The sequence below is a fragment of the Thermobia domestica genome, chromosome 8, assembly GCF_964235325.1.
Source record: "Thermobia domestica chromosome 8, izTheDome1.hap1.1, whole genome shotgun sequence".
In the NCBI taxonomy this organism is placed as follows: Eukaryota; Metazoa; Arthropoda; class Insecta; order Zygentoma; family Lepismatidae; genus Thermobia; species Thermobia domestica.
Window position 1 is genome coordinate 168,307,582 of NC_137461.1, and position 21,781 is coordinate 168,329,362.

Consider the following 21,781-nt stretch of genomic DNA (forward strand, 5'->3'; position numbering starts at 1 on the left):
AAACAAATTGCTATCAGATCATATGCATTTCGTACGGAAAAATCCCACATCAAGCATGGAGAATACGAATGAAAGCATGGATATATGTTGCACCATACACTTTGATTTACGATTTTATTCTTATCTTTGATTACTCAAACTAAACGGTTCACCTGGGCAAAATCATACGGAAGTACTATAACAAATATCGGACTAACGTTTTTCAAAAATTGAATTAACACTTAACACATACACAAAAGTATATCAATACTTTATCAATCAAAATACTGTATATCAAGTACAAAAATATACTTAAAGTGTTGAGAACGTTTAAAATTTACAGATTTATTAAGGGATTTTCGCCTTGTTACAAGTTAAAAGGAATCAGATTTTGATTGACCTCTTATTAACCTTTGATATCCTTTTATAAATCTTCATTTACTTGAATTGTGCGTTGACATAATTTAATAATTGATAATACTCCGAATAAATTGATTAATATTTTTGTATACGATTATCTCCTTTTTGTAGTTGCATATGTACTTTTACATGCATATATTTACTCATCAACCCTTTTATTATTATGGCGAGATCATACATTAACTAAGAGCTGTATGAATAAATGAAAATGTAAAGTACACGAGTTTTCATTCACTTCATTAGATAAGTGCTTGCATATTAAACTGTTTAAATGAACCAATATAATATAAATTAACAGCAGGACGAATCTTTATTATTTTGATATATACTATATTTGTAAAAGAGTCATGATCACATCATTTGATGCTTGCAACAATGACGGATAGGTTCTCCTAGAGACACACGGAGAGCATATTGCATGCATTTTTTTCAGAGACAGGTGTGGGGAACATCTTTATTATTTCAGAAAGCATGGGGAGAAAATAATATGTACTAGAGGCTTTCGCCCTTTGGTCTGGGATATGTTTGCATCAATTATATCTATATTATACTGATACTAAAAACCCCGGACGAAAAATTACGAAGTACGTACTTTATTGGTCAATACTGTGTTACATCCCCACTGGCTCGGATAACAGCTTTGATTATGTTTGGCATACTGTTATGTGGGATCGGATGACATTCACGTCCAGTTTGGTTCATCCTGGAAGAATTGGGCACGTAGAGCGGCCAATGTAGGAGGAAGTTTCTGTCGCTTCTTCTCTGCCCATTCAAACATGTCCCAAATTTTCTCGATCACGTTGAGATCAAGAAAATTTGCGGGCCAGCAAAGATGTGGGATGTCCTCCTGATGCTCAGCAAACCAATCCTCCACAATCCTGGCTCGGTGAACGGTGCAGTTGTAGTCTTGGAATTTTGGCTCGGGGTTATGGCCATCTTGCAGAAACTGGAATAATGGCACCACCTCATTATCCAGAATAGTCACGTAATACGCAGCTGTCATGCGGTTGCTCACCTCTATCAAGGGTTCCACAGAAGCACTGGAAATACATCCGCAAAACATGACACTACCACCCGCTTCTGTACAGTCCGTTGCACACACTCTGCTTTGTAGGCTTCTCTGGTCCGCTGCATCACCCTGGCCCGGCATTCATTGGAATAGAGGCAGAACCGGGACACGTCGGACCAGATGATGCGTCGCCACTGTTTAGTAGTCCAGTGGCTGTGTTGTTTCGCCCACACCATTCGCTTTTTCTTCTGTGTGCCAGTGAGCTTAGGGCGTACCCAGGCAACGCGACTGAAAATGCCTACACCATGCACCTCTGGACGCAGCGTAACCTCAGACACTGGACGACTAGGTCCTGAATTGTACTCCTGCAGCACTTCATGTCGGGTTTGAAACCGTTGAGAGGTCACTAATCTCCCTAGACGTCGACGGTCACGCTCTGCCATGATGGGTTTTCGACCACAGTTGTTCCGAGAGGATTGCTTTGTAATGCACCGCTCTTATTGATCTGTACCTAGCGCATTACATCTTGAGAAAGTAGTGACATGTATTCTGGACTCCACCATATGGTATAAATATAAAAAAAAAAGACTAATATTTTCGAATCGACAAATATAAACAAAGTGTGAAAGTAGACATTAAAAGTTTTGAAGATTACTGAAGTGAGAATATAAAATAAAGCAAATTCCTTACCGTTAAATGTGATTTTTAAACAATAAAAGCGATATCTGGTAAAATATGTAATTAGGAGTGAATTTTTGTTAAGGAAATAAAATTATCATGAAGTGCTAAAAAGGAATTTGTTTGGGGGAGACTTTTCTCTTCCCATATATCAGTCTGACAAATTCAAAATTATGAAATAATGAAATGTAATTTAAGCCTTTTCAAAATATTATGTTTGAAATCCTATTAGTAATCCTGTTGGATTCTGGTATCTCAAACAATGTTGAGGAAAGATCCATAAATATGATATACTATTGCTTGTTACGTTACTTACGTTATTTATAATGTATCAGAAAGTTGCTGAAAATAGGTCACGTGAAAATCTACAAAATATAATCCTAAATAATAATCCATAAATATTACGCTTTAAGTACATACGTCGTCGTTAACAGAAATATCGTTTAATTAATGTGGTAGAAGTTTATTTAAACAAAGGAATAAAGAAAGTTAGTGATATATAAAAAATGAGAGAAAAGAGTAAAGTTAATTATATGTATAGATTTATTTATTTTTTAAAAAGGAGAACTGATTATATATATATATATATATATATATATATATATATATATATATATATATATATATATATATATATATATATATATATATATATATAAAGGTAAAAATAATGGAAAACGTGCTAAAATATACCTTCGATATTGTATTACCACATATCTAATTTCTTCCGGAGGACGCGACGTAACGTACTTGAGATAAAAACTAAAACGTTATGATTACAGGGATACAAATTGGATATGCTAATTGGGATATGATATATTTCACTAATATGTACTTATTGTAAAATAAACCCCTCATCGTACAAGTTTTAAATAAATGTTAATGATCATAAATTTTGTAAGTAAAATTATTCTAAGTCTTAAGGTTTTAGATTAGTTTCTATATCGGCGTAACTTTACATTAAGGGTTTCTGTTTTATTATTTAGCATTCTGATCACATAAGAATTTATCCTGATGCTACCCGTCACATTACATCTTGGATCTTGTTTCTTTTGACTTTTCTCGTTTTTTAAAGAATAAGCGAGTGGCGATTCCGTTGTGCCGGGCCAAAGTCTTGGCTCAGTTCATGGAAGTATATGGTAAGTGGGCTTCATAGTATAACTGAGCCCATAACAAAATTTACATAGTTACAGTGGTTTCGAATTGTTATTAGTTGTATTGCAGAGGATTGATGCGTACCTAAAACATCTTTACGCGTCGACGCGCAACATATCTGCTACAACAATACGAGGGTATTCACAAAATCTAATAAAACAAACTTTTCGGTTTTGTAATTTTCTTTCATAAAATTTTCATGACAATGTAAACTTTGTACAGTGAGTAATATTGAAAAAATATTACAGTAAAATGGCCAACCACAGCCACGATATAAATCGAGCATTTCAGTAAAATGGCTAACCACAGCCAGGATATAAATCGAGCATTTCAGTAAAATGGCGATCTTAGTCATCAAGATTGGATGGTGATTATCATATTGAAAGAAAAAGGAAATGTGAGGGTAACATAAAGAAAACTCCGTGAATATTAAAAAAATATACGAGATATCAGATTTGAAAAGGGAAGAGGATGAGTCTATTATTAGAAGAAGATGCCAATTGTTAGTTCTAGTAGTGAAACTATAGTGCGTGTCTGTTGTAATGAAAAGGACAATAAGGAAGTCGCCGACAAAAACAAAATAATATAATGTGACCACTGTGAAGAGTGCTATCATTTTGTATGTGTTGGAATCAGTGAACAAAAATGTGAAGAAATAAGTAATCCATCAGTTGTGTGGATTTGCGATGCATGGAGTCGAAAGAAGAAAGAAGTTGACACAGTGAAATCATTAAGTGTAACAGAGGGAAGAAGTGTCACAAGAAGATTCAGGTCCGTCTAGTAAGAACAATATGAGTGCCGAAATTGGGAAGGAAAAGATGATCACAAAACCCGGAAGTAAGAATTAACATAACCATGATGGACGAAAGAGAAAATCCAGTAAATCCAATAAGAGTGATAGTGAAAAGGAGAAAAAGATCGTGGAAGATAATGAAGCTATTCCTAGGGAAGGGGCTACAAGAACAAGAAAAGATAGAAGTCACCTGAGAGAGGAAGTACATAAAAGAAGAAATAGTTCACGAAATAGTCGTCATTCGGATAAAGATAGAAAACAGGTTACTAAAAGTAATGAAGACAAACTCAATTACAATGAAGTGTATGGAGCAACAGTCTAATATCACTTTCACTGTTGTTAATGCTCTGAAGGAGGAAAATAAATTACTTAGGGAAGATGTTACTACCATTAAGGAGACTCATAGTAAGCAATTCCAAGATATCAAAGACCGGATGCATACGATGAAAAAGGAATGGAAGGAAGAATTGATGAAAGAAGTGGGAAAGATTGAATCTGTGATGCAGCATGTAAATAAAAGAATGGAACAACATGAGGAAGAAATGGTACAATTAGATTTAACAGTGTCAACCGAATGTCAGAAAACAGAGAATTTGGAAAAGGAAGTGCAAACTTGTAAGACAGTAATTGAAGAGCTCTCAACCAAAACAAAAGGCATTGAAATGCAATGTGTTCTACAGAAGAGGTGAACCATAAATTAGTTAGACTTCAGAAGGAAGTATATGATTTGAAAACTAAACAAGGAAACCTATCTGAAGTTACGAATGCTAGTTGGGATTTAGTAAGTCCTAACCAATCCGATTTTAATAATGAGATTATTGTAATACGAACTGTTACATCAAATGTAACCTGTGTTACGCCTACGTTAACGACTGTAGCTAGATCTAGGAGTAATTTCCCTTGTGGTGTAAGCAATGGTCAACCGAGGGAAACCTGGATGTTTGGTAATATGTCATCTCCTAGTTTTAATTTATAAAATGTGCATAGAAACCCGTTCAACGTTAGTTCTATGACTAACCCATTACATACCGGAGATTTTTGTTCAAATTCAAACCCTAAAACACATAGGTTAAATGAATGTAAGGAAGTTAATTTTGCGGATTCCTCATTTAAACGTCGATCGAGATGTGCGTGACTTCCCGCGTTTTTCGGGACAGATGACTCCTGGTAGCGCCAGAAATTTTCTCGAAGAATTCAACAGATTATCCCGATTGTTTGGAATAACAGATGAACAGAAATTTACACTCGTGCCTCAATGTCTAACTAAATCGGCTTATGGATGGTATCGGAAAATCGAGAAAGAGATTTCGAGCTTTGCTGAATTTGAAGAACGGTTTAAGGCTAAGTAGCGATCTGAAACTCTGGAAAGGGCACAAATAAGAAATTTATTGTCAATAAAATACGACAAATCTAAATATTCAACTGTTTTGGAATATGTATGTGCACTAATTGACAAATACTCGGGAATAGCGAAGGAATATAATGAAAAGGAGTTAGTCAATATCGTTTTAACATGTCTCCCACCAGAAGAATCTCGATTAGTCAGGGTAATATCAATTAAAACGATCGAAGAGTTAGTAGAACGACTCATCGAGGTGACGTCTGTGGAAGTGCCATCGATTCGAAGCAATTCCAACAATGTAAATAGAATGTCTTATGTAAGAGTGGCACAGACCGATTGGAAGTCCCAAAATAATGAATCTAATATGCAAGCAAGTGGATCTAGTGATAATGGACGGCAATATTCGAGAAGCGGAAGAAACTTTAATAACAACTTTCAGGGGCGTAACAATTGTTATTATCAGAATAACAAGTGACGTTATAGTACTGATCAAGGCTGTCAAACAACTTAAGGCAGTCCAGAAAATCTCTCGTCCGAGCAGGTATTATTAGCCGTTAACTCGGGAAAACGGTGAGCAACCGGGTCTAGAAGGGGGATACGGTTGCGAAAGGATGAAAAGCCCTCCACAAGTCACCGAAGTTTTATCTCATTTTGTATATACTGAAGATGCCGACATCTTTTCATCGGATAAAATCTTAGAAGAGCAGGCTACGGACAAGTATTGTAGAAAATTAAGGAATGTAATTGATACTGGTAACCGGCAGGAAAATGTGACTATAGTGGAAGGGCTTTTGTTTGTAAAAGATAAAAAGAATCAAAGATGGCTGTTGGTAATACCGAAATCTCTTGTTGCGGAATTTGTGGTAAAAATTCATGAACAGGGATATTTTGCTGTCAAGAAATGTGTCGGATTCGCTAGATCGTTATTTTACTGGAGAGGACAGAAACAGGATTTCACATTTCATATTAGACAGTGTTTACATTGCGCCAGAACGAAATATCGAAATCGTGCGATAATAAAGTAAAGTTGCCATATAGATTAGGGTCAGCCGAAAAAACTCATTTTTTATTTCGAGGTTGTAATAGCGGGGAAAAGTTGCGAATTATATAGACAAAGAAAAATAAAAAAAATATCAAAATCGGTTGACATCTTCCGGTCGCGCATAGATCCTAAAGTTTGACAAAATAGGAAAAAAATCATTTTTGCGATTATTTTTTAAAATTTTAGAATTAAATGTTTTCGTAATGTTATAGTTTTTAACGTCTTCAAATAGAGCCTAAAAACATTGTATTTTTATTGTAAAAACAGAGTCTGTATTTTAATTTGCTTTAGATCAGTTGATGTCTTCCGGTCGCGCATAGGGCCTAAAATTTGTCAAAATATTGAAAATGTTACATTTTACGAGTTTTTGAAAATATCTTTAATATACTGTTTTTAAACATAATACTTACGGTATTTTTATTTTTGAACATAAGAACATTGTGATTTATTAAGATGCGAATAAATTAACAACTTTCCATTGCGCAATGATCCCAATGCTATAGAAAAACAGTACCTTATAAAAATAGTCCTGTGACATGATGGGCGATAACAGTAACAACGTGCATGGTACTTTTTGACTTGCTCTGTATTTAAAAAGCTTAAATATTTATTAAGCTCATTCAAAAAGATTTCGTAGAATTATTAAGGAAGAGCATTACTCGCTGATTCAAGAACCCGGCTCATTGTACGTTGGCCACGTTACTCCAAATTCTGGAAGATCTGAAGATATCGTCAAGTCTGTAATTTCTTACCTGCCTGAGCATGGTATTTCTCTTGAAAATCTAATTGTCATCGGATGTGATGGTACTGCTGTGAATACAGGTTGGAAAACTGATTTGGTTCGGCGAGTTGAACTTCATTTGAGGAAACCTGTACAATGGGCAATTTGCCTACTTCATTTTAATGAGTTACCATTCCGCCACATGTTTGAGCACCTGGATGAGCCTAGTTGTTCTAAAGGGCCAATCGGTGAAAAGTTCGTAGGCTACCAAAAGATTCCAGTGGTTAACTTCCAGAGTATTGATTGTCAGATCCCGGAGATAGACAGAAACGTGCTTAGCAAAGATCAGCAATACTTACTTCATATATCAAAGGCAATAAAATCAGGAATCTGTAATGAAGATTTGGCTGTACGAGATCCTGGGCACTTATCACATTCGAGGTGTTGACAAAAGCAAACAGATATCTCAGATTGTACATTAGTGAAGAAAGCCCCTCACCTGAACTTCAAGAACTAGTTTTGTTTATATTAAAATCATACATGCCAATGTGGTTTACTATCAAAACAAGTAAACACTTTACAGACGGCCCGAAACTTGTTTACCAAGCAGTAGTTTACCAGGAATTTGCCAAACCTTTGCTTGATGTTGTCGACCCTGTGATCGAACGGAATGTTTTGTCGCCTACCCAGAACACTTACTGTTAGCCATGACTCAAGATGACAGGAAACACATAAGAGAGCTCGGACTGCGAAGTATTCTGAAGGCAAGACAGAGAGATGCAAGAAGAACATTCATGTCACCAAAAATCAACTTTAATGCGCAAGAATACTCAGAAATTATCAACTGGATGGACTGTGAATTATTTTCTCCTCCATTGTTGGCAGAAATCAGTGATGACGAGATCAAATTGCACATCGGCAGTGATTAAATCCCTGACTGGAATATTACTTTCAAGCAATTCCCAGTTCACATGCAGCCTGTTAAACGCTGTGTAAAACTCGTCACCGAAGCCTCAGGAAAAGTTTGTAGAGCTGAATCACGAGATGCATTTATAAGGACCACTCTGCTGTCCAGATCATGTATGCCTAAATTCACCAACAAATCAGTCTTCAAAGTACCTTCGGCTACAAAATAGAGAAGAGTACTAATGGACACTGGACAGGTTCAACTAACATGGACTATTTATTCAGAACTCTGTTTCTTCCTTTTTTTATAAAAGTAAGTTTATTGTTAAAAACTACATTGTAAGAAATAAATATTTAAGCTTTTTAAATATAGAGCAAGTCAAAAAGTACCATGCATGTTGTTACTGTTATCACCCATCATGTCACAGGACTATCTTTTTTAGGTACTGTTTCTCTATAGCATTGGGATCATTGCGCAATGGAAAGTTGTTAATTTATTCGCATCTTAATAAAACACAATGTTCTTATGTTCAAAAATAAAAGTACTGTAAGTATTATGTTTAAAAACAGTTTATTAAAGATATTTTAAAAGCTCATACTAATGTAACATTTTCAATGTTTTGACAAATTTTGGGCCTATGCGCGACCGGAAGATATCAACTGATCTAAACCAAATTAAAATACAATGTTTTAGGCTCTATTTGAAGACGTTAAAAACTATTATATTACGAAAACATTTAATTCAAAAATTTAAAAAAATAATAATAATTTTTTTCATATTTTGTCAAACTTTAGGGTCTATGCGCGACCGGAAGATGTCAACCGATTTTGATATTTTTTATTTTTCTTTGTGTATATAATTCGCAACTTTTCCGCGCTATTACAACTTCGAAATAAAAAAATGAGTTTTTTCTGCCCACCCTAATATAGATGCGCATCAGCCACACGAAAAACTGTGTTTAGATCTGGTGGGAAATTTGCCTAAAAGTAGTAGTAGGTTTTAAATATATTCAGTCAGTGGTCGATGTATATACCAGATTTGTGAGTTTCTATCCACTTAGAACAGCGCATACGAAAGAAATAATCAGTGTTTTACAACGTCTATATTTTCGTAACTTCCCCTATCCAGAACATATCTTTATTGATCAAGGTTCCTCTCGAAGGTATGGAGTGATTATTGTAAAAAGTATCACATAGCTAATCACCACACGTCACTTTATTCACCACAAGCGAATGGCCTGATCGAACGCCAGCATCGGGAATTGAATAGGATTATCCGATTAAAATGTCATCAGGACCACACGAAGTGGAGTAACATGTTAAAGGAAATGCAAGATTTTTTGAATAATTCCCTTAGTGTTTCTACAGGAAATGCCCTGCTGAAGAATTTATATCTTTCTCTGCCATGAACAACTTTAAACGTCACTTTCCGTGGCCATATGAATTATTGTCGTTAGACGTAGAAGATCGACAAGTGCTAATAGATACTTCCAAGAGAACAAACGAAAAGAAAAGTAAATAAATTCTTCGCAGTTGTTAATCCAGGAGAATGATCTAGTGATGCTTAAAACGCATCCGATGTCGGTAGCCACTAAGAATAAATTCATAAATATATGTTAACATACACTGGACCTTATATTTTTACTAAGCTTTTAAGAAACTGTGCAATTTTGAGTACCCTAACGGGAAAATCTATAGGTACACAAAATTTTAGAAATCTAAAACAATTCAATTGTTCTGGGGAATTCCGAAATGAGTTGCTCAGTAAATACTGTTCTGTCAAAGATGATGTTAACGGAGTAGACTATACCGTATTGTTTGTCATAGAAGAAAATGTAGATCAAGAAGAAATTTTGGGAATTAATGATTATTGTTTTCCGTTTCCTACTCTGTCTTGCAGTATTGCATCTATTAATTTAACTGGAATAATAGACTCAGGAGCAGAGATAAATTTACGCAGTGATCGTATTTAGAAACAAATTCAATCAAAATTTCCGTGTGCTAAATTGAGAACATATTCGGATATCAATGTTCGCACTTTAGCTGGCAACGAACAGTATCACATTAAGGGAATGCAATTATTAAATTTCTCTATACAAGATCATTTGTTTGAAGTTCCCGTATTTGTAGTTCAAGGAATGAAACCTGATTTACTTTTGGGTAGCCCATTTTTAAGAAGATATCAAGATGTAGTAGATAGTGGCCGACAAGAGATACAATTAACAGACAAGGATGGAAATGCAATTATTATTGAATCAGCGCAACCTACACATATTCATTTATCTATTCATGATAATAATAATAACGAAGCTGATGAAATAGAACCTCAAATTAATTATTTTATTCCCGAGCCTAATGTTACTGAGGATGAATTGAGTAAAATGATTTACGAAAGAGAAGATTTAAATGAAGAAATTAAACTAAGATTATTTTGAACTTCTCCCCAAATACAAACATTTATTTACTGAATATCGCAGAGGTATTACGACGAACCCGTAATTAAGATGCCTGTAGTTGGAAATTTATATGGGATACATCAAGCTATGAGATCCGAGTTTGAGAAGGAACTAAACAAATGGGTCGAACATGGTATTGGTAAAGAAATGGCTTCGCCCTACCGCAACGCCATGCATTGCGTGCGAAAATCTAATGGAGGAGTACGCCCAGTGCTCGATCTAATGGGATTAAATCAAAAAGTTATTTCTCCTAAGGTGCAGGTGGAGCCTATTACAAAACTGTTATCACGTCTATGCTGGGCAAGCATATTTTCTTCTTTTGATTGTTCTTCAGGATATTACGGTGTTCGGCTTCATCCATCGTCTTACCAATGTAGGAGTTTTGTGTATATGGGCAGGCAATATTGTATGCTTGTGCTTCCTTTGGGACTTCGTTATGCGCCTCCTATCTTTCAGGAAACTATGAACCGTTTCTTCACAATAAACACCCGACATTACGTTATAGTATATGTTGATGATGTTCTATGTTTCTCAGCATCTCCTGAGGGTCATTTACAGCATTTTGAATCTGTTTTTACCATCTTTGATAAAGGAAATTTCTCCCCCAACATTAAAAAATGTAAATTGTACCTAAAAGAGATAGTGTTCTTGGGTCATGTAGTCAATGGGAAGCAAGTCAAAACGAATCCAAAGTCGAATGAGCCCATAAAATACCAACTAGCAAGAAGCATTTACGTGACTTTTTAGGTCTCATTGGTTGGTGCCATAGACATAAGAAATTTCGCTCAACTGACTGCACCTTTGTTTGATCTGTTAAAAAAGGATCGTCTATTTGTTTTTGATGAAGATGCACTAAAAGCTTTCAATGTTCTACGTATTCGAGAACGACGAAATTACTCTTAAAATTGCAACGATATAACACAATTTGAACACATCCCGGGAAGAGAAAATTATATCGTCGATATACTGAGTCGCTATCCTCCAGATATACCAGGTGAAGTAAAAAAGTTTTACGTTAATTTGATGCATTTTTGAAAGAATAAACAAAAATGTTTTTTTCAAAGACGGGGTAACATGTAACGGAACCTTACAGATTGTCTTTTATTTCGTGTTTATTCATGTTTGAATCACGTTATTATGATCTTTCACAAATTCGGTTTGACCGACTTATACTTTATCTGCACCTTGTTTCAAGGTATTGGCCAAGAATTACTTAAAATTCTGAGCCACTTTCGTTCTCTTTTAATAAACAGAAGAAAGTTGTTGATATGATTTTACTCCTTAATCCTTAAAAAGATAGAAATTAAATAATTTTATGACGTTTACTCTCTAATAATTGATTTTAATTCTATCGAAAATAATATTTATTTGTCATAATTTGTCACGATATTTTTACATAATTAGGTAATTTTGAAGCAACGCGTGTTTAATGTTTAATATTGTATCTATGAATTACTTTAATATGAGTTGCTAATTTTAACTGATTCTGCTCTAAGCAACTAACTTTCTTCGTATTTCTCTGAACTCCAATCAAAAATATGTATCTCCGACATGTCTTATAAGAAGTGTATTTAATGCTTATGAATGTAGTTCTGCTTGTTACGTATATATATTATGAAATATGGTTCAAGAAATTAATGAATAAATACAAAGGTTATGAAATACCATGGATTTTATACTATGTAATTATATGCAGCAGAACATGTATTTTGACAAACTGCCGATAAATAATATGGAATTAATAAACGACATAACGGAAGATTGAATAATAGTTTTAATTAACATGTATAAACATAAGTTTACAGTTCATGTCATCTAGATTGGAGTCTTCTTACACCTTTTCTTGCTTTGTTCTTTACTGAAATCCATTCCCTTATCTGCAGTCTTCTTACAATATTAAATCGCCGTGCATAGCTCGAGATGCGTCACAGCGATGGAACCATTTAGAAGTAACACAAACTTGTTAGAAGCCTTGTGACAAGATTTACATCCCGTCCCAAGGTACAGTGCAAGCGAAATGATGTGACGAGACGGAATGAGCTATCTGGTGAAACTGTTGGATTGAAGGAAAGGCATCCAATTGTGACACCCACCTCGAGTAATAGTGCGGAAAACTGAAAGAGCGATCCATTTTAGAGAGGGAAATTGAAGACGCTAATGTAATTATGAAACCTCTCGTAAATACCTCTGAAACTATGTCCAAGCGTTCTGATAAGAATTTATATTATAAAATATATTTTTGATAGAAGATGAGGAAGAAAATGTTTTAGATCGAAATAATGTTTATTGTTCGCCATCACCTCTCATCCAAGGTAGTATCGGAAATATTCCGCTCACTTGTACCTTAGATACTGGAGCCGAAGTAAATTTATTATCTGAAAGGATTTGGAAGCAATTATGTGCTAAATTCTCCGTCGCTAAGTTACGCCCGCATTCGAAAACTTAACTTTGGGAGCTTTTGCTGATAAAGAGAATGTACAAGTTAAGGGATTTTAACTGTTAACCATTAAATAATATGACCATTTGTTCGAAGTTCCGATCTTTATTGTTCAGGACATGAAACCTGATCTATTGCTCGATAGTCCCTTCTTAAACATGTTAAAATGTATTATAGGTAATGGAAATAAAATTATAACATTATTTATGTATTGGGAGAGCAAGTGATTATAAATATATGTGAAGCAGGTATCATACATTTATCTCTAACTATAGTAAATCTCATCTCTTGCTAAGAAAGTTCGATAGGTGAGGATGATCATCCTAGAATTCCGCCAAATGTTATTGTGGAAGATTGTAAAGACATGATAGATAGCAGACAGAATTTAAATGACGGCCATTGCCAACGATTGTTCCAATTGCTAGTGAAATACCAGATGTTTACTGAATATACCAGAAGTATTAAGACTGGTCCTTATCTAATTCAACTGACGGATAAAGAACCTTTGGTAGGAAAACTGTATAGTGTTCCGCAAGTTATGAGGAAAGAATTTGAAGAATTGTCAAAGTGGGTGCAGCATGGGATAGCAATTGAAAAGCCATCTCCTTATAGAAATTCTATGATCTGTGTCCGTAAATCCTCTGGTGCAGTACGTCCTGTGTTGGATTTAAGAGGTTTGAATAAGAAAGTAATTTCCCCTCGAGTTCAAGTAGATCTAATTTTCGAAATATTAACAAGACTAATGGGAGCGAAGTACTTTTCATCTTTTGATTGTACTGCAGGGTATTATGGTGTACCACTACACCCTGACTCTTATAAATGTACCAGTTTTGTTTATCTTGGAAGACAACTTTTAATGTGTCTTGCCCATGGGTTTAAGAACATCTCCAGCTATTTTCCTGTCAGTAATGAACAAATTTTCACAATGAACAGTTCTTTCTCTGTTATTGTCTACTTAGATAACGTCTTATGTTTCCAAAGGACGTGGATAGTCATTTTCAACTTCTGGAACATGTTTTAAGTATCTTTGATAACGCCAACTTTTCATTAAATTATAAGAAATGTAAATTCATCCAAAGGGATATTCTATTTTAAGACATGTTGTTAATGGTAAAGAGATTAACGTAGACGAAAGAGCTAATGAAACCATACCATGTTTTCCGCAACCAAGGTCCAGAAAACAATTAAAACCCTTTCTGGAAGTTGTGGAATGGCGACATGGCCATATTCCCAATTATGCCGAATTAACGGCTCCTCTTTATAAACTTCTAAAGAAAGATGTACCTTTTAGATTCATCGAAGAACATATGACTACTTTTGAAGTATTGAGAAAACTTGCAAGTGAACCACCAGCTCTTGGACAACCCAATTTTGAATTAACTTTTCATTTGTTTAGTCACGCTTGCGCTGAGAATCTTGCCGGGTACCTTGGACAATATCAAGAAAAGGATCACGATATAACGGTCTATGCTAGGCGAAGTTTAAAACCTCATGAATTACCTATGATAATTTTTCAATTAGAATATTTTGTTTTTGTAAACGATTTTACAGTTATATATTAGGAAGACAAACAGTACTGCATTGCGATAATCATGCTGAAACTTATGCCATTTCTATAAAGAATTTAGATTGGAGAACTATTAGGATTGTATTAAATTTACAGATATGACAATTTTCGAACATGTATCTGGAAAACAGAATTTCGTTGCGGATGTTCTAAGCAGATACCCTTCGGATTGCACAGAAGAGAAAAATTGTTTACGAAGTATAACCCTGAAACAGAAGGTTAATTTTTCTTAAAAAAGATAAGTAAAGAAAATTTTGTATATATTAAATTTTGAAAAATTTTATGAAGTAATATATTTTCTAGAGAGGAGAAGTCTGTAATGCCCGGGTATTATTGATCTGTACCTAGCGCATTACATGTTCAGAAAGTAGTGACATGTATTCTGGTCTGCACCTTATGGTATACATACAAAAACGAGTATTTTCAAATAATTCTAAACAATAATCCATAAATATTACCCTTTAAGTACATGCGTCGTCGTTAACAGAAATATCGTTTAATTAATGTGGTAGAAGTTTATTTAAACAAAGGAAGAAAGAAAGTTACTGATATATAAAAATCAGAGAAAAGAGTAAAGTTAATTATATGTATAGATTTATGTATATTTTTGAAAATGGGGAATTGATTATATTTATATAAAGGATAAAAATAATGGAAACCATGCTAAAATATATCTCCGATATTGTATTACCACATATCTAATTTCTTCTGGAGGACGCGACGTAACGTACTTGAGGTAAAAACTAAAACATGTAACTAGAGGTCCCATTATTGCCATGAAACTAACAGTATTATAAAGTCCTGTTTAGGGTTTTTTGTTTGTACCCTAGTAAGAATATATTTCAACAATATGAAGAATGGGGCCCCTGCATCAATTGCCTAATTATGTATTAGGGACTCATGGATTGCCGAAATTAGAGGGTCCTATTGGGGCCTTCTGTTAGTCATTTGACAAGTTGTTGCAACACAGTAAAAACAGAACACTTCCCCACCCCTCGGATAAATTACCACGCGTAAATGAAGCCGAGAGCTTTATGAAGAAAGCCCCCCGCACAGCAGTAAACAGTGTGGAAAAAAAGTTCGAACCTTCTGAATTACTTAAGGATATGCGGCTACTAGATTCTAAATGTTTCAATTAAATAAAAGAACGGCTTTCAGAGAAAGGATTTGCAGCACATGAACAAAATTAAAGCTCGATAAGGCTCAACTATCGAAAGAAATGAAATTAAATGAAATGAAATTTTGAGTTTTACGTCCCACGGTTATGCCGGTTAGGCTAAAGGAGACGGTGATGATGAGCAAGGAATGAAATGGTGGAATGAAGAAAGTGGGAGGAAACGGGAGAACCCAGAGAAAACCCACGCACACGGTGTTTGTCCACCACAAAGTTCACTTGGCGGGAGCAGGGTTTGAACCCGAGACCCCTAGAACCAGAGGTGAACGCTCTACCACGGAGCCACCGCGGCCCCTCAACTATCGAAAGAACTTGTACAATTCACAAACATGTACGAAGCTTTGACTGTTGTTTCGTAACCTTTGAAAAAAAGAAAAGAAAATTGTAAAACTACTAAACAGGAATGCATGAAAGGAAATTTCAATAACGAAGACTTCGAAGAAAAGGAACCTCAAGAAAGAGTGAAAACTGATAAAACTTGTGGCGCATCTTTGTTCTGTGTGGAAGTTATTCTATTTTACTTTATACAACAGATGACGTCATTAAATGGACTCCATGGCGTCTATAAATATGCCTTAACATTCCACAAGTGTCCCCAAGTAACATTTTCGTTACCTACCGTTGTCTATTTTTACGCATCGTTGACAAAGCCACTATCAAAATGCCAACGGCAAGTTCGACAATCCATCAACTGTCGATGCCAACAAGCGAAAACAAAACTGTTGTTTCGGCAACGCATCGAAAGACAATGTTCTATTTTGTTGTCACAATGTTGGCGTTCCGTTTTAAAACTAACACATCACCGAAGGGCTGGACGCGCGATTTGCCAACGGTGCTCATGTGTCGGTCCTCCGTCACATGTGTAACATCGTTTTCGTTGAAATTCAAGCGGTTGGCCCAAAAAGGGTTGAAAGTTAGTTTTGTCACTTCCCGGGATGCGAAGTTGAAGGTTGAAGTAATGGTCGACGCGTGTTGAATTCCTAGTTAATAGATGTTCGTCCCATGGTGTGTATAGTAATCACGACAATTTGAAGACAAAAGAAATCACAGGTAAGATAATTATATATAAATAAGAGAGTACATAAATTGTATAGAGTCAAACACAATTATAATTATAATACCGGGATAGCAGATCATTTGGCGGGGAACTGCAAAGGACTATGGTAGCGGTAAAGTGATATTATAATAATATATTAAATTAAATTATTGTGACCAGCGGTGGCCGCTGAAGGAGAGCCAATGTGCCGTGGCACTATCACAAATAATACAAAAAATATAAATAATATTTGCATCTTACTAAATAACAAACTTGTTAATTTTATGCACAATACTTGACTTGCGACCTCATCGTTGCTCACGAAAAGCTGGTTTGAGTCACACTAAGTGATTGAATGCGCTCAGAATTACTCGCACGATAGCAGTACATAGACCTATCTCTACTGTGTTCGTGCCAAGTTCTCCCGTGCTCTCCCGACTGTTCTGAAGATGGTTTGTTCGCATGCTCGTTAGTTGGAGAGCAGGAGGAAAGCACGGATAAATAACTAGCATTTTGTGCCACGATCGAAGGTGACTCGAAGCGGGAGATTGGCTTCGTCTTATGTTTTGATGCTCTAGGAAAGGGGGCTTTGGTTTGGAGTTAAGTCGCCTGGAATTCTAACACATGACTCCTGATTCATTTGTTCCTATTGCAGTGTTTCCAAACTAGTTACTTATTACATATCAATATCTACCATCTAGATTTGACCCTCCGAAAAATCGATTTGGAGTTTATTTCGTTGTGTTGTCAACCCAGGTATGATCCCCCCTCTGAAATATAAACACATTGTGCGCCTGAGTGTTTGTGGTGTTGAATGGGGTGTGTGTATGTAACTTGTCAATTATATATTTTTGCGAACTTTGATGCTGAGTATTTAAGTGTAGCAGTGGCGGATCCAGAATCGACTTCTGGGGGGCGGTGGGTTGTCATACTGCTACTTAGAGCTACTTTAACAGCTTCAAACTCTGGGATGGGTTTCATTTATGTGTATAAAATAAGAAAGTTTATACTTCTGGTGGGGGGCGATTGCCCCGCTCGTCCCCCCTGGATCCGCCACTGAAGTGTAGTGCTATTTTATTCTTTCTCTATATTTGTAACTACTTTCCGTGAAACCAGAACAATACATTACGATGAATGCGGCAAGTAATTTAGTGAAATATCCGTTTTCATCCCTATCATATAACGACAAACTAACTGGAAGCAGGAGGAAAGCAAATGCCTAATTTAAAATTGTGTGTTAAGCAAGCGATTCGCAATAAGAAAAGATTGCATCGATTTAACATCAACATATAACTGAAAACCAGTTCGAATTTGTGGATGTGATGTAGCCAATCGTTTGTTTTCCGTGTGTTGCTTGGGAAAGGGGGGTCGCAAGCTGGACAAAATCTGCTTTATGTTTATAATAAGTTCACTATAGGCACAAAGAACTTCATTCTAAAAAACTCTGTCTCTTTCCCCCCTTTCACTCACTCTCACTCTCACTCTCTCTCTCTCTCTGAACTTTGGATCGAAAAACCAAAAAAACACGTGTTTATTAATATTAAAAAATCTATCTGATGAAACCAAACCCGACCATCTAGACTCACCCTCTGCGGGCTGGCGTGGGGTCAACTTTGAAATTTCAAATAGAAATCCCAATATTTGACTGCAGATTTGGATTCTACGGCCCAAACTATGTAAGGTTTAATCAACATTTTTCCATCGATGCATAATATGGCGCACTAATCGGGGAAAACAGACGGCCCCTAAATACTCCCATTTCGTTCATGAGCTTGGTAGTATTTCCGACCTCTGTTCTCGTTCAGTGTCACTGGTTCACTTCTCTGTTCCTTCTCGTCACTGGATGGAAGCACACTACACACAGACAGAAGACACAGAGAATGGCACACAAATCCTTCATTCGGGCTTCGGGCAGTATCAGTGTTGCAAATCAGAAAATTCACAAGCGGCGAGTAGAGGGCAAAAAATAAAACAATTAAAAGTAAAAGGAAAATTAAAGAAAAGTATAGCTATTGAAGTATCTGCTTATTGCACTATGGTGTTTTTTGACTTCTGTGTCTGAGATGAAAATATATTGATATAACTGTTTTCTAATCGCTAAAATATGACATTCATTAGAGTCGATTGTACCATTCTCTGATAAAGATAAATTATCGGAATGATCCAACTTTGTCGCGGTAGTAGATCTCATCTTACACAAAATAACACATGACCACTGCGACCAGCGTTATCTTATCTAACGATTAAAATATATCAAGATAGCGTAGAATTGGCCCTATAACGTGCAAATGTTCAAATGGTGTGAAATTATCAAAAATAGCCTCTAAGTGTCAACCTAATTTATGTTTGAAATAACGGGTGAACCAAAAGTTTGGCCACGGTGGAGTAACTGGAGAAATACACTTCTGATCAAAAGATGCAAAAAAAAAGTATTTAATATGTTTCAAGTAGCTATCCGATTATATCAAACGCAACACTCTACCCCTACCTGCTGGAAAGGAGCGGGGGGGCATTGATTTTTCAAATAGAAACTCCAATGTTTTATTGAAGATTCGCAGACTACATCCCAAGTAATGTAAGGTATAATGAAAACTTTTTCGTCGATGTGTGATATCGCGCTGTAATCAGCGAAATTAGATGCTCCCCTCTTCGTTCATGACCTTGATATTAGCTCCGACCGTCTGTACAAGGTGCAGTATTTTGAGAAATATGCGTCGGATCAACAAAGTTATTCATTGGCACCGAACACGATCCCACACCCTACCGCTACGTGGAGTTAGCTGAAACATTTGAAATGGAAGCTTTTATTTCTTATTGCAGAGTCGAATTCTGCCCACAAACTGTATAAGATTTAGTCGAAACATCATTGTTGCTGTGTGACGTGGCGCTGTAATGGCGAAATCAGGAGAACTTCCTATATGAACTTTAATTAGCTTCAATGCTGTGGACATGGTGAAATAAATAAACATGTGATCAAAAAACAAACGAAAATGTGTGACTGTTCCGTTTGTTAGGGTGTTTATCGCTCCTTTTCTGCAGTGGGACGCAAGATACGAGACCTACAGTTGAAAGTGGGATCCGAACCTCTATTAGGTTTCGGATCCGAGACGTTCCCCATGAGCAATTGACGACGAAGTTCGTCCAATCGTCGTCGGTTATTGGGTGGCAGCAGCGAAAAGGGCGAGCTAGTGCTTTTTCAAAGGCGGCTGCTTATTTGTCGGCTTGGCAGCGGACACCGTGACGGCCCCGACGCTGTTCAGGAACGACAGCTATGAGACAGACGGTTGTCTTCGATGCAGCAGTGGCACAACGTCGTCTCCCGAAGCGACGGCATCATGAAGATTTTCGCCATCGTTTCGCCTGACTTGTGCGAGACGAGACTCGACACGAGACCTCAGTAAGTCTCGCGCGAGTAGTCTCACGAGACTGCTCGCGGTCTCGCATAGTTTTAGATGGGTGAAATTATTATGGAATTCTTTCTTTTCTTTTTCTCCTTTCTCTCCTCTTCCTCCTCCTCCTCCTTCTTCTTCTTCTTGTTATTATTATATTATTACCTGCTAGTAGTAGTAGTAATAGGAATTGTAGCATTAGTTGTAGTAGTAGCAATATTACTACTACTAGTAATAGTATAGCAGCAATGGTAGGAGTATAGTAGCAGCAATATAGTAGTACTAGCGGTTGTAGTAGCACCAGAACTAGTAGCAGCTGTAGTAGTAGTAGTAATTGTAGCATTAGTAGTGGTAGTTGTAGTAGTAGTAGTAGTAATAGAAGTAGTACTAATAGCAGTAGTAGTGGTAGTAGTAGTAGTCTGTAAAGGGTAGTAGTCTGTAGTAGTATTTCTTCTTTGTCTTTTTAATCCCTTCATCCTTTAATTTTTAAATGTATATAATGTATAATCAACAAATTGATCACATCGGAAACCTAGACAAGATTTGATTCTGCCGTTTCAATATAATTCCAAAACTAAAGGAGTTACCACTAAAGAGCATTGTGTGAACAGAGTGCACATTTTAATACGTATATATGGTACCACCTTAATTTCGTGGCATGGAGGCCTCTTACGTACGTTGATCGAACTTTCGTTCGGGATAGACATGATGATGGTTATAGGCATAACCTGTAATTTCGGCATTATAGTGGAGCATTTGTAAAAGAAGTGATACCTGTGTGTGCGTGTGTGTGTGTTTTTCGTTCCATTATTGTTTTCTCTTCTCACATGCAATGAGAACGTGTATGAGGGATGTGTGAATTATAACACGTTTAGTGACACATGACATGGGATTGCAACATTGGGATGGAATTGCTCCTTCGTTCATTTACATGTTAGAGCGTCGTTCACCTGAACGATTCGTTTATAAGTGGCAGGTCTTTAACGGTGACGGATCTGTTGGTAACGATTCTCGGGCTAACAGCAAAATGTCTTTCTTTTTCACCCCAAACAGTTAATTTATTTCCGCAGATTAAAGCGCCATCGACGGAAAGGTGTTGTTGAAACCTTACATAGTTTGGGCCGTACAATTCAAATCTGCAATCAAAAATTGGGAATCCATTTGAAATTTCAAAGTTGACCTCACCCCAGCCCGCAGGGGGTGGGTCTGGAGGGTCGAGTTTGGTTTCATCAGATAGTTTTTTTTAGTATTACTAAACACGTGTTTTTTTGTTTTTCGATCTGAATTTAAGTTCTTGAGTTATTCCATCGAGTTAAGTTCTCGAGTCCGGACTTTGTATTCAACTGTGTGTGTGTGTGTGTGTGTGTGTGTGTGTGTGACTGTAATAAAATAATGTTATTTGTGCCTTTACGTGTACTTTTTTATACGGATATGCGCTTATTTATTGTGTACGTTTTGGCACTACCATATAATATACTCACGAGCCGCCACTGGTTGTGACACGAGATTGAGGTCCCTCACGAGAGAATGGGAGAAACTTAGATTGGTAGAGAATTATGGTAGAGTTAGACTACTCGTTCGCTGAGCTTGTGTCAGAGAAAGAAATGAAAACCTGATATATAAAAAATGTTACAGTATACGATATGGGTACTGTTTCTGTTTTCACAGATTTCGTAG